Source organism: Oncorhynchus mykiss, chromosome 9 (assembly GCF_013265735.2).
Source record: "Oncorhynchus mykiss isolate Arlee chromosome 9, USDA_OmykA_1.1, whole genome shotgun sequence".
Lineage (NCBI taxonomy): Eukaryota > Metazoa > Chordata > Actinopteri > Salmoniformes > Salmonidae > Oncorhynchus > Oncorhynchus mykiss.
Genome location: NC_048573.1, coordinates 35,508,025 through 35,522,418, shown reverse-complemented (window position 1 = coordinate 35,522,418; position 14,394 = coordinate 35,508,025). Strand labels below are relative to the sequence as shown.

The following is a 14,394-nucleotide window of genomic DNA, read 5'->3' as shown; positions in this document are numbered from 1 at the left end:
CCTGGTGAAGACTTACAGAAAACGTTTGACCTCTGTCATTGCCAACAAAGGGTATATAACAAAGTATTTCAACTTTTGTTATTGACCAAATACTTATTTTCTACCATAATTTGCAAATAAATTCATTTAAAAATCCTACAATGTGATTTTCTGGATTTTTTTTCTTCTCATTTTGTCTGTCATAGTTGAAGTGTACCTATGATGAAAATTACAGGCCTCATCTTTTTAAGTGGGAGAACTTGCACAATTGGTGGCTGACTGAATACTTTTTTGCCCCACTGTACTTTGTGTGTTTTAGGTATCAAGTTTATGGGCATGTTGCAGCACTGTGTGGAAGGGAGAGTCCTAGATGCGAGAAGTGTGCAGGAGGGCATGAGACGAAGGAATATGTCATTTCTGTGGAGGAAGTTGTGTGTGTTAGTTGTGGGGATGCCCGGTGAGATAAAGACAGGTTGAGGTTGCTAGGGTCAGAGTAGTACAGAAAGTATCATATGTTGAAACAGTGAAGAGATTGATAGAGGAAGATGTGTACGGGGAGAGGGATCCTGAGGCTTCCTGTGAATAGGCAGAGACCAATAGAGTGATGGGAAAAAATATGTGCTTCTGTAAAGTAGGTTTCTTGGCATTCATAGCCATGGTTGTCAATTGTACTGCAGAAATGGATGGAAAGTTACAGAAAATGAAAGGTTGTGGTAGCAGCGGCAGAGAAATACTTGAGTGCAAGGTTTTACTTCAGAACAGTTGCAGTGGGTGTTGAATGGTAATGTTCTGTCCTCCCAGACAGTTGGTCTGAAATAGGATTAGATAGGGTAAATGGTGGTGGTATTATTTTTTTAATAAAAATATATATATTTGAGAGGGCTATTAGTTGGCAGAGTAATTTTTCATTTTCCTCGATTTTATAGTACCGTATCACAAAGAATTCAATGTGGGTAGGCTGTGAATGGCCTCACATTCCAGTACAGTAGGTGGCAGTGTATGCACCTTAAATTGGATACGATCGCTCCAACACATTCCCAAAGAAGAAGAATGGGCGGCATGGTGCATTCTGGGCGATTCTTGGACTATGTGTGTTTGAGTGGTAAGCCTAAAGGAAGCCGACTGTAGGCGAAAGTTGGTGAGTAAAGTCAGAGGAGGTGCATCTGCGACAGCCGAAGTCAGACACTTTTCCAACAGTAAGGCTCAGATCAACATGGTAGTGTCAACATAGCTACTATTGTTGGTACCTCTTTCATTTACATATTTGGTCACGTTCATGTGGGGAAAACAAAAACACCCTAATGGTTGACTGACAAATAGTGCCTTCTACAATGCAGTTGATTCCTACATGGTGCAGATGGTGAGAAACAACTGCAGTAACTTGAATGCGACCTCATTAAAAATGGCATGACCTTCAATCACATGATCTTTGACCATGTAGCACCTTTAACCTGCTACGAAGAAGTTACGTCCGATCGTAGCTGTATACCACCTAGTGAAAACCCAGCCATTCAAGGAGTGAATGGGAGTCAATTGGGCACTAGCTCAAAAAAAGCATGAATTTTATGAACAAGAAGTACAACATTACAAATATTTTCTGAGATGTGAGATAATTAACTTGTTCTTTGTAATATTGTATAGCTTGGGCAGCTTTCAAACAACTGAGAACAATAGTCGGGGCGGCAGGGTAGCCTAGTGGTTAGAGCGTTGGACTAGTAACCGGAAGGTTGCAAGTTCAAACCCCCGAGCTGACAAGGTACAAATCTGTCGTTCTACCCCTGAACAGGCAGTTAACCCACTGTTTGTTCCTCGGCCGTCATTGAAAATAAGAATTAGTTCTTAACTGACTTGCCAGTTAAATAAAGGTAAAAAAATGTAAATAAAAAAGGAAAATATGCAGCTTTCAAACAACTGGGAACCTGTGAAATCTCTGACATCTGACTTCATGGTGTTCAAGACAACTGGGAACTCTGGGGGGACCAACTCAGAATTCCAACTCAAACTCTGACATCTTTCTAGAGCTCTGACTTTCCGACCTGAAGATCACTTTTTCAGAGTTCTCTGTGGTCTTGAAAGCACCTATAGGTTTCTTGACTCGTACCCTGGGCGCGTTCGAGCGGATGACTTTTGTCAGGTCAGTGACCATCGTTGGTCCCCGTGTGTAGCATTATGGGGACAAAAAAGATTGACTTGCGGAAGAGGAGAAATGAAAGGTTTTACTCTAACTATTCCCTAGGTCGTTGTTGTAAATGAGAATTTGTTCTCAGTCAATTTACCTGGTAAACTAAGAATAAAAAATTGTGAATTTGGTCAACACTTTTTATTGCTTATTTGATTGAATAGAAGTTTGGTAATGGTTAGGTAATGGTTAGGTTGTTACGAATGCACTGTCATGAGTGGATGCACATGGCATTTCGGTGTTGTGCCTGTTGTCATAGAGATAGAGGACTCATTATGGATACAACCCGTTTTAACATGGACCTAATTTTAAAGCAGTCAACTGGTTGGGATTCCTAGGAGTTGGGAGAAATCAGTAGATGAAGAATAAGAAAATGTACTACTTTAAAATGGAGATGGCCTCAATGGCACTGCCCATGCTGTCACAGATGCTATAATGGCACAGATACAAAGATGAGTCGATTTCGATTTTTGAGGACATGTATTTCCATTGTCAGAGCGGTCACTTGAATGTCTTGTCAATATAATAGACAATCTTTGCTTGTTGACTACATGAACTTTACATAAATCGTGTGATCAAAGATCATGACGTTTTGATTCCAGTCAGACAGAAAAAGAGGCCCAACTTGGGGTAAAATCTGTCTCCCTCCAGCAGTTGATGTTTTTTCATTGTTTCTCCCACCAAGCAAGGAGTTTTTGTATAGAGGTCAATGAGAGTGTTTGAATTTGGTCATCAAAAAAGTGAATTGCTACATGAGGTTTATTTGATCTAATAGAAGTTTCGCAATGCGTAGGACACGTGAAATCCCGGTAACTTTGAGAAAAAACACTTTATCGGAGTTGTCTCGATGGAGCGGGTCGAGAGTTTCAAGTTCCTTGGTGTCCACATCACTAACAAACTATCATGTTCCAAACACATCACGAAAGTTGTAAAGAGGGCATGACAACTCGGAGACTGGAAAGATTTATCATGGGTCCCCAGACCTGGTATGGCAACTGCTCGGCATCCAACCATAAAGCGTTACAGAGGGTATCCAGGACCTATATACTAGGCAGTGTCAGATGAAGGCCCCAAAAATTGTCAAAGACTCCAGTCACCCAAATCATAGTTCTCTCTGCTACAGCATGACAAGCAGTACCTAAGCGCCAAGTCTATGTGCAGAAGGATCCTAAACCGCTTCAACCCCCAAGCCATAAGACTACTGAACAATTAATCAAATGGCCACCCAGACTATTTGCATTGACACTAAATATTCTCTTAACTCTATTTTCTTAAAACTGCTTTGTTGGTCAAGGCTTGTAAATAAGCATTTCATGGTGAGGTCTACGGTTGTTTTCGGCGCATGTGACAAATTCAATTTGATTGATGCATATTCATGGTATGAGGCTCGTAGCATAGCCTCTCACTCCATTGAATACAGGCAGTTAAAGTCAACAACCTTCATAGAATATTCAAAATAGATTACAATAATGAGATGTCTCCACCAATCCAAGAAAGGATAGGTGTGAGCTAGACAGCCGCCATGACGCTTTGTGGACAACAACACCCATTGTTAGAGCGGAAAGACGTATCTTGTCAGTATGTCCATACTCTTTGCTGCAGTCGACTGTACGTTTCTGCAGTTGCTCTTTACCGACTTCATCCTGCAGCCATTGACTGCATTGTGAGAGGCTCTATCGTCAACAAATCATTATAGAGTGTTTTTGTTTGATCTACATGAAGGTGACTAAAGACGTGACTGAAACAGGAACCAACTTTGCCGCCACTCATTAATTCATACAGGTTAGTCGAGGTAGTTGTACTGTACATGTAGGTATGGGTAAAGTTACTATGCATATATAATAAACAGTGAGTAGCAGCAGTGTATCACGTGCAAGCAAATCAAACATTTTAATTGGTTTATAAGCTTTTTGTGCTGGAGAACCTGTTTTAAATTTAAATGGTTGCTTATGTTCGCAAGTATGGACCCTTGCTCACCAATTTATTTTACAATGTACACATTTTGTGAGTGCGTGTGATATGGGGATTGGAGGAATGTTTATTTTGGCATTATAAAGATAAACCTTTAGCTAATAAACAATGGCAACCCTGCAATTGTGATCTGCGCAAAGATTATGGATATACTGACAAGATACATGTCTCTCCGCCCTAGCAATGGGAGTCATTGTCCACAAAGCGGCAAGGCTCCTGCCTATACTTTCTTTGGATTAGTGGATACATCTCATTATTGTAATCTTTTTTGAATATTCGATGAGGGTTGTTGACGTCAACCACCTGTATTCTATGGAGAGAATGCTATGGTACTAGCCTCATGTCATGAATATGCATAGCCAACTTGAGACAACTCCGATACTCCAACTTTTTTCTCAAAGTTGCCGGAATGTCATGTGTCGTATTACTTATAGCAGTACACTCGTAACCACTTACGCTTTACAAAACTTATATTAGATCAAATAAACCTCACTTAGCAAATAAGCCATACATTTTTTTGTTAACCAAATTTGTGCCTGCCTCTTTTCCTCTCTGTCTGAACCTTGCTGTTGAAAAACCACATTAGTGTCGGACTTTCGGCTGTCACAGATACACCTCCCCCGTATTCACTCCTCAAATTTTTCGTCTAGAGTCAGTTGCTTCAGACTTACCAGTCAAATGAGCCCCCTGATTTTGAGAAGGGATTGCGCAACGATTAGCTTAGCAACCGTGTGACCCAGTATCCCACTGAACACGATTGGTTGACAGTATACTGAATGGGGGGTTATATGTTCCTCCAATGGCAATGTAGTGCCCGACAGCACAGTGGATAACGTGTCACGCAATTATTGGTTGATGCATGCAATGTCTGCGCAGGACATCATGACACATTCTTTCTTGAATGTGACGCGCACACAGAGACAGACAGAAAGTTACAGACTCTCTCGCTCTCTGAAACACACACACAATCATTGGTAAAATCCAGAACTGGAAAGTGTGAGGTGTAGTGTCTGAGGTAGCGATGCACCGATATGACATTTTTGGCCGTTACCAATATCCAATATTTTCCTTGCCAAAAAAAGAAACGATATCGATAATTTACAATTTTTGCGGTATTTTAAGCGTTCTAGTACAGTTAAATAGTTAACACACAGACACACACAGACACAGACACACACACACACACACATGGAAACAGCGGCCTAAGGCACTGCATCTCCGTGCAAGAGGCGTCACTCCAGTCCCTGGTTCGAATCCAGGCTGTATCATATCCGGCCATAATTGGGAGTCACATAGGGCGGCGCACAACTGGTCCAGCATTGTCCGGGATTGGCCGTCATTGTAATAAAGAATTTGTTCTTAACCGATTTGCCTAGTTAAATAACATTTACGTATGTCCCCATTACCATTAAAACATATTAACTTACTTGCTGTGCTGATTCGTTGTTCAGTCGTTTCATTCTCAACCAGGATTTCATCATACATGTCAAGCAGTGAAGTTTGAGCTCTGTCTGTCTGTGGCCTCTCTTCCTCGGTGGGAACTGTCACTGTGTCCATTTCCATCTTGTCCAGCTGTGTATGTAACATTTCACGTTAACCCTGTTTCTTGTCTGCATCGAAGTAGCGGTCCTTGTACATAGCATCGAGCATGGTGGCGACACAGTAAGAGGCTCAGAGAGAATGCCACCGAATCGCTTGTTCACAGTCTCGAGTACTTTTGTAAGTTTTAACCCCATGGTCTGTGTCGGCAGTTTAGTTGAGCAGGCGTTTCAATGCCATGACAGAAAGTATCACGTCTGAAGGTATCACGCAGTTGATGAGCTTATTTCTCCAGTCAGTTGTTTGAATGGTGCAAAGTAGTGTGTTCATGTTTCCAAGTTTCAAACATGTTCTCAAATGCCATTGAAATGGCAGCAGCGGTATGAGAACCAGCACATTCTTGAGCATGCAATACGGCTTTCCTCAGTGAGAAATCCTGGTCGACCCACTGTGCTGTCAGACTCAGCATGCTCATCGGGCTGACATCGCTGGTCCAAATGTCAGTCTTGAATCTAATAGCAGTGACTCATGGATGTGTTTCAACAATACTGTGTAACTCCGGTAGGGCAGCGTCTGAAAAATAGTGCCTACTTGGTAGTGCGTACCGGTGCTCGACCAGTCGGCGAAAGCCAACATCATCCACGACAGAGACCGGTTGATTGTCAAGGGCAATCTTGGCGTTCATGGATTTCGCCTTTTGAGTTGTCTCGCTGAAATGTTCTTACTCTTTCAAATGACTGCTTGACTTCAACTTGTTTAGTTGTTCGATGTGTGCACTTAGTATTTTTCTGCTTTTGTTCTGTGTAGCGCTGTATTTTTCATGGCGTCATCTACCTACGTTATATAGGTATGCACATCGGCTTTGCACATCGCCGTTAAACTAGACATCTGGCCGATGTTGGCATTTTCAGCTGATATCATCCGATTCCGATATGCTCACTCATATATTCTGCATCCCTAGTCTGAGGTGTAATTTCAGCCTTTTTGAGGTGTACACTTACAGCCTTATGCCCTCCAATCCTTAGTCAAATCCAGTGTAGGCTGGTGGGAAGAGATATAGGAGGATGGGCTCATTGTAATCGCTGAAATGGAATAAATGAAACCGAGTCAAACGTGGTTTCAATATATTTGATACTGTTCAATTTATTCCATTCCAGCCATTACATTGAGCTCGTCCTCCTATAGCTCCTCCCGCCAGTCGCCACTGGTTGAATCACTAAACAAGATGCCTTCCCCCGGAAGGATTGTCCCCAGACACAGTACATGTCCTCTTTTTTGCACAGGGAGTTGTTCACCTTACCTAGTTATATTTTGTGGCTGTAGATGCATACTCTTGTTACGATGCAAATTATGTACGAAGCAAATTAGGTACTACCTTAACTTGGTCAGTGACAATGTTCATGTCTTTTTACTCTTTCAAAAAAATTCCTTGAGTTTGTTCTTATTGAACGTGACCCTGCCTACTGATATAAGAGAGGTTGCACATCCCTACTTCTGCAGTTGACAGACGTCTTTGGCTTCGCTCCAGACAGGCTCAGCTAGTAGAACTTACATCACCATGACAACCGACGTGGAGATGCTTGCTCAGCAGATAGTGGTCCATGAGCAGGTGGCAGAGGTGAGTGGTGTGTGTGTGTATGGTTGTTTTATTATTAGGGGAGAGGATGTGTTTGTGTACTATACGTAGGTAAATTCTAATCAAATTGTATTTGTCACATGCGCCGAATAAAACCGGTGTAGAACTTACCATGAAATACTTACAAGATGTGTGGAGAAATTTCACTGCAGCTAATGTAGAGGGAAAAGCTGTGTACATTTGCAAATACTGTGCCAAATCATGTGAAGACTGCAACAAAGATGCAGAATAATCTGGCCAAGTGCACAAAGTTCCCTAAGCGCTCACAACAAGCAACCTCTGACAAAAGTCCCTCTACTTCTATTTGAGGTGAAAATTATGAATCAGACACCTTAGCAATAGCAACAGCTCATGGGCCTCCGGGAATCAAAAGTTTTTTTTGACTCAATGGAGGAACGTAGTCAGAAATGCTGGTGAATGTCTTGCTCGAGCTGTGTATGCAACTGGTTCACCTCTGATGCTCACAGGCAATGTGTATTGGAAGAGATTTCTGAATGTTCTTTGCCCAGCATACACCCCTCCAACCAGACATGCTTTATCTACTCATTTGCTGGATGCAGAGTTCAACAGAGTTCAAGTGAAGGTCAAGCAAATCATAGAGAAAGCAGACTGTTTTGCAATCACCTCTGAAGGGTGCTCAAATGTTTGTGGGCAAGGAATAATTAACAACATCTCCACCCCTCAACCAGTATTTTACAAGATCACAGACACAAGGGACAACAGACACCTAGTCTTTACATTGCAGATGAGCTGAAGGCAGTCACCAATGACCTTGGACCATTGAATGTATTTGCACTGGTGACAGACAATGCTGCAAACATGAAGGCTGCTTGGTCTAAAGTGGAGGAGTCCTACCCTCACATCACACCCATTGGCTGTGCTGCTCATGCATTGAATCTGCTCCTCAAGGACATCATGGCACTGAAAACAATGGATACACTCTACAAGAGAGCCAAGGAAATGGTTAGGTATGTGAAGGGTCACCAAGTTATACCATCAATCTACCTCCCCAAGCAAAGTGAGAAGAATAAGAGCACCACATTGAAGCTGCCCAGCAACACCGTTGGGGTGGTGTTGTCATCATGTCTGACAGTCTCCTGGAGGGGAAGGAGTCTCTCCAAGTAATGGCCATATCACAGTCTTCCGATATGGACAGCCCCATCAAGAGGGTCCTCCTGGATGATGTATTTTTGGAGAGAGTGGTATGTAGGGATGAAACGGGTACCGGTTTCACGATAAACCACAGTAAAATTCCCGACGGTTAGTATTACCATTTCAAATTTGAATTATCATTAAAACCATGTCTGATTACCGCGGTAAATACTCACAGTAAATACTGTCCAGCATCAACCAAAGTTAGCAACAGTCTGACGCAGGTGCAGCATGCAACGTGGGTTTTGTTTTGTGTGAAAACCTGGTGACAGCGCTCCAGAGATTTGTCAGCCTTCTAAGGGGACTAAATCTGAAGTGTGGTCATATTTTGGGTTTTACAAGAGTGCGGAGGGAAACTTAGGGGGACCATCTTCAATTGTCTGCAGAACATGCAAAATAAATAAACGCTGCGAAGGGGCAACACTTCAAATCTCTTGAGTCATCTTCGTGACCACCACCTACTACTTTATAGCGTATGCAAGGTAAGTTAACTTTTAGCTCAATGCATGATGTGGGGACTTCGGAATGGGGGAAAATGTCATGGTTTGTCTGTCTAACTTGCTAATAGCTTGTCAATAATGTAAAATGAAGCTGTCAGTGTTACCTACTCTTGTATAAACACTACACGTTGTTCTGCTGCTGTATGCGTCGTGTGTCTGACGACTATTCACCCATTGCACACGATAACACTATATGTAGTTTAGTCACCCAACCAACATATTTTGTTCATTTAGAAATCTGTCAGTCTTCGACTTGGTTGTAAAAGTGTTCCAACAGGAGAAACACTATAGAAGATTGTGTATTAATAATAATTGTTATTATAATGTAACAACACCAATAATAATACATTTGCTATTCCCTTTTTTATAGAGTGGGCGAGCAGCAGGCAAACCCAGTGATGCTACTGGTCCCTCTACAGTTGTGACACAGACACTCCAGCAAGCATTTAAAAAGGCAGGCTGCTTATGCACTCACATCAAAAAATGCTCAAGACCTCACTGCAGCCCTTTCATATTACATTGCAGTGGACATGATGCAATTTCAAATTGTTAGGAGGCCTGGCTTTCTGAGGCTGATGGAGGTTGCCGTGCCTCACAAAGTGCCTTCACAAACTTTATTTTCCAAGACTGAAATCCCAAACCTGTACAGCCAGGTTAAAACTGATGTTGGAAAAAGTTTGGCTCAAGGAACATGGTTTGCTGCAACTACTGACCTCTGGACCAGTGAAAGCGGGGGTGGTCAACCCTACATAAGCTTCACTATCCATTACCTCAACCCAGACTGTCAACTGGAATCAAACTGCCTGGAAACACAATTCTTCCCAGAAGATCACTCGGCTCACATTAGAGTTTCTTGAGAATATGCTGGAAGAGTGGGGGATCAACAAAGAGAGAAAAGCAAGCTGCCCTCAACATGCCACAGAAGGCTCTGATCCATGATGTGGTGACCTGATGGGGATCTACACACAAGATGCTTGAGCGTTTTCTCAGCCAACAGCAGCCAGTCTGTGTGACACTGGCTGGAGAAAGAGGAACATGGCATCTGATGCCCAAGGATGCTGACATAAGTGTCATGGAGCAACTGTGCCAGATCCTTGAACCTCTGAGCAAGTTTACAGATGCACTTTCCTCAAAAACACGAGTGACACTGTCAAGCCTGTCCTGGACCACATCACCCATGATGTTCTGGTGGGAAAGGATACGGAGCCATCCCTGACCGAGGAGATTAAAAGGGTAATGAGAGAAGACATTAACAACAGATACACAGAGAAGGCAAAGAGAGTCATCCACATGGCTTGTTTCATTGACCCCCGCTTCAAAAGGAGCTTTTTAGATGAGCCTACAGTGGCTACAAAAGTTAACACTGACAGCTGTGTCCAGGAGGCCTTGAAGCTGGCAGCTGTGTCCAGGAGGCCTTGAAGCTGGCAGCTGTGTCCAGGAGGCCTTGAAGCTGGCAGCTGTGTCCAGGAGGCCTTGAAGCTGGCAGCTGTGTCCAGGAGGCCTTGAAGCTGGCAGCTGTGTCCAGGAGGCCTTGAAGCTGGCAGCTTCACAAGTCAGGGAAGAACCACAAAGCACCAGCAGCACCTCCACCACCAACACCCCCACAGCAGCATCAGAGGGGAAAGGCCTGGCTGGGTTGCTGAGAAGGATTACCTCAACAAGGCAGCAGAGGGGTGAAGAGGGTCAGAGAGAGTGAAGAAGAGATCAAGGACTACCTGTCTCTGCCACCCATTCCAGCAGAATGAGGATCGACTGGTGTGGTGGAGGGACAATACATCAGTTTCCTCACCTTGCCAGGGTTGCCAGGAAGCTTTTGTGCATCCCAGCAACCAGCGTGCCATCAGAGAGAGTGCCAGCGGGCACATTGTCTCCATTTGCAGATCACTACTTAAATCGGACAAAGTAAATATACTGACATTTTTTACATTTCAATCTCGTGAACAAAGATGCATACGTACAGGATGTTAGGCCAGCAGCACCTTATTTCTTTATGAAGGAGAGAACAGACATACAATCAGTGCTGTTCATTTGATTAGTTGACATATTTTGTGTTGTTATTTTAATGTCAACACCTGCACATTGGATGTGTTTACATATGGTTGTATTGTTCTTACATGCACATTGCTTTACTTGTGTTGCTTTTATATGCACATTTGATTTGCTTACTTAAGGTTGTGTTCATTAAAACCTGCACTAGGGAAACTTACCTCTCATGGCCACATGGTGCCATCTTTAATGTTATTATTTGAATGTTTATGCACATAAAAGTGCATAGTGCTGCTCAATTTATTTGTTTGTTGATTTGCAATATAAAACTCGGTGAAATAATTTCAGTGTGTGTATCAATACTTTTTGAAAATTTCCAGCACATTTTAACAATAACACGGTAATACTGATAACCGTGATAATTTTGGTCACTATAATCATGATATGAAATGTTTAATCTCTAGTGGTAAGCAGCCTGAAACTCCTGAAACCTACAGCAGTAGCCAATGCACGGATTGAGGGAGACAATGCCATCCTGTCTGATGTTCACTCTGTTTGCAGATGTGAGAGAAGAAATCCATACTGCCCTGCCCACTTCATTGTTGCACTGCAGTTCTGAAATACATCAAAAAACATGAAGACTTCTTCCTGAAGCCCACACATGCCGCAGCTTACCCCAAGTATGCTGGCAAGAGCATCCTGCCTTGTGCAGAGATCAACAAGGCATATGGTGTCATCACTACCATGTCTCGCCACTTTGGCCTGGATGAGGGCAAGGTTTTTGGCAGTCTGGCGAAGTACACTTCCAAGCAAGGGCTTTGGGATGGAGATGCAATATGGCAGTCGTGCCAACATATCTCATCAGCCATCTGGTGGAAGGGACTTTGTGGATCTGAGGCTCTTTCCCCTTTTGCCTCCATCATCCTCCAAATCCCACCAACATCAGCCGCCTCAAAGCGCAACTGGTCCTTGTTTGGGAACACACACACCAACGCACGCAACAGGCTGACCAATACAAGGGTTGAAAATTGGTGGCCATCTGGGCAAATTTGAGGCTTTTTGAGCCTGACAACGAGCCAACCTCAACGTTGGAAAGTGAAGATGAGGCCTCAAGAGTCTGATGTTCAAGAGGTGGGGATTGAGGAGGTCCAGGGAAAAGACATAGAAGCCTGAGAGGAAGACGACCAAAGCTTTAGTTTCTAGACTATCATTTTACAGATGTATGTTTAAAACATTTTTGGGAGATGCGATGGATCATTGGGGATCATTCAATATTCCCTTTCTTTTGTTCAGTGAAATCCTCCCATGTGAAGAGTCAACTCATTTAATTAAAGTTAAATTCTTAACAATTTTTTTTTTTTTTTATATTGGAAGGATTTTAATCATTTGCAATTATGTCTATTTATGATAGGGTAAAAGGTTTATGTCTCCATATGATATGGTAAATATAACCAATGGAAAAAACATCTACATTTAAATGGTACTAATATTAATTTGCATATTTTTCTGTTAATTCCCACGGAAAGTTTCCACCTCTGAATATTCCCCAAAATGTGCAACCCTAATGTCTACATTCGTTTTTGCCACATTTTTCCTGTTACAGACACCTTATTGCCTACTTTTAAGACCTTTCAACAGGGCAACTTTCACAAGGCCGCAGGTCCAGGTGGATTACCAGGAAGCATGCGCTGACCAACTGGCAAGTGTCTTCACTGTCATTTTCAACCTGTCCCTGACCGAGTCTGTAATACCTGCATGTTTCAAGCAGACCACCATAGTCCCTGTGCCAAAGAACGCCAAGGTTACCTGCCTAAATGATGATCGATTCGTAGCACTCACATCTGTAGCCATGAAGTGCTTTGAAAGGCTGGTCATGGCTCATATCAACACCATCATCCCAGAAACCCTAGACCCACTCCAATTCATATACCGCCCTAACAGATCCACATGATGCAATCTCTACTGCACTCCACACTGCCCTTTCCCACCAGGACAAAAGGAACACCTACGTGAGAATGCTGGTCATTGACTACAGCTCAGCGTTCAACACCATAGTGCCCTCTAAGCTCATCACTAAGCTAATGACCCTGGGACTAAACGCCTCCCTCTGTAACTGGATCCTGGACTTCCTAATGGGCCGCCCCCAGGTGGTAAGGGTAGGCAATAACACATATGCCACGCTGACCCACAACAGATGGGCCCCTAAGGGGTGTGTGCTTAGTCCCCACCTGTACTCCCTGTTCACCCATGACTGTGTGGCCAAGCACAACTCCAACACCATCATTAAGTTTGCTGACCACACAACGGTGGTAGGTCTGATTACCGACAAAGATGAGACAGCCTATAGGGAGAAGGTCAGAGACCTGTCAGTGTGGTGCCAGGACAATAACCTCTCCCTCAACATGATCAGGACAAAGGAGCTGATCGTGGACTACAGAAAAAGGAGGGCCGAACACTGTGGCCCCGTCTGACAATACCCTTGGACAGGGCCAAACAGGCAGGATATTAGCCCAGCCATTTTGCCAAAGCACAGCCCCCACACTAGTAGAGGGATGTTAACAGTCAACCAACGTACTACCCTGAGACAAGGCCCAAGTATAGCCCACAAAGATCTCCTCCACCGTATGAGCCTGAGGGGGGCGCAAAACCGGACAGGAAGATCACGTCAGTGACTCAAACCACTCAAGTGACACACAACTCCTAGGACGGCATGGAAGAGCACTAGTAGGCCAGTGACTCAGCCCCCATAATAGGGTCAGAGGCAGAGAATCTCAGTAGGGAGAGGGGAACCGGCCAGACAGAGACAGCAAGGGTGGTTCATTGCTCCGGTACCTTTCCATTCACCTTCACACTCAATCATAGGACCTACTAAAGAGATGATTCTTCAATAAAGACTTAAAGATTGAGACCGAGTCTGCGTCTCTCATGGATAGGCAGACCATAAAAATGGAGCGCTATAGGAGAAAGCCCTGCCTCCAGCTGTTCACTTAGAAATTCTAGGGACAATTAGGAGGCCTGCGTCTTGTGACCGTAGCGTACGTGTAGGTATGTACGGCAGGACCAAATCGGAGAGATGGGTAGGAGAAAGCCCATGTAATACTTTGCAGGTTAGAAGTAAAACCTTGAAATCAGCCCTAGCCTTAACAGGATGCCAGTATAGAGAGGCTAGCACTGGAGTAATATGATATATTTCTGGGGTTCTAGTCAAGATTCTAGCAGCCATGTTTAGCACTAACTGAAGTTTATTTAGTGCTTTATCTGGGTAGCCGGAGAGTAGAGCATTGCAGTAGTCTGTTACGAAGATTGGGAAAAAAGCTGTCCTTTTCTTGATATGTTTATCAAAAAAGAGATCAGGGTCCAGAGTAACGCAGAGGTCCTTCACAATTGTATTTGTGACGACTGTACAACCATCAACATTAATTGTCACATCCAGCAGCAGATCTCTTTGTTTC

The 14,394-nt window shown here is 43.4% G+C and overlaps 1 long non-coding RNA gene across 1 annotated transcript in view; it reads left to right on the top strand.

The window, feature by feature from the left end:
• Positions 1–534: 534 nt before the first annotated feature.
• The window catches only part of LOC118966032, a 26,821-nt gene continuing 12,961 nt past the window's right edge, over positions 535–14,394 (top strand). Inside the window, exons 1-2 of the long non-coding RNA XR_005053231.1 lie at positions 535–1,117; positions 7,169–7,286. This is a non-coding gene — a long non-coding RNA (uncharacterized LOC118966032). The remainder of the gene's footprint in view (positions 1,118–7,168; positions 7,287–14,394) is intronic.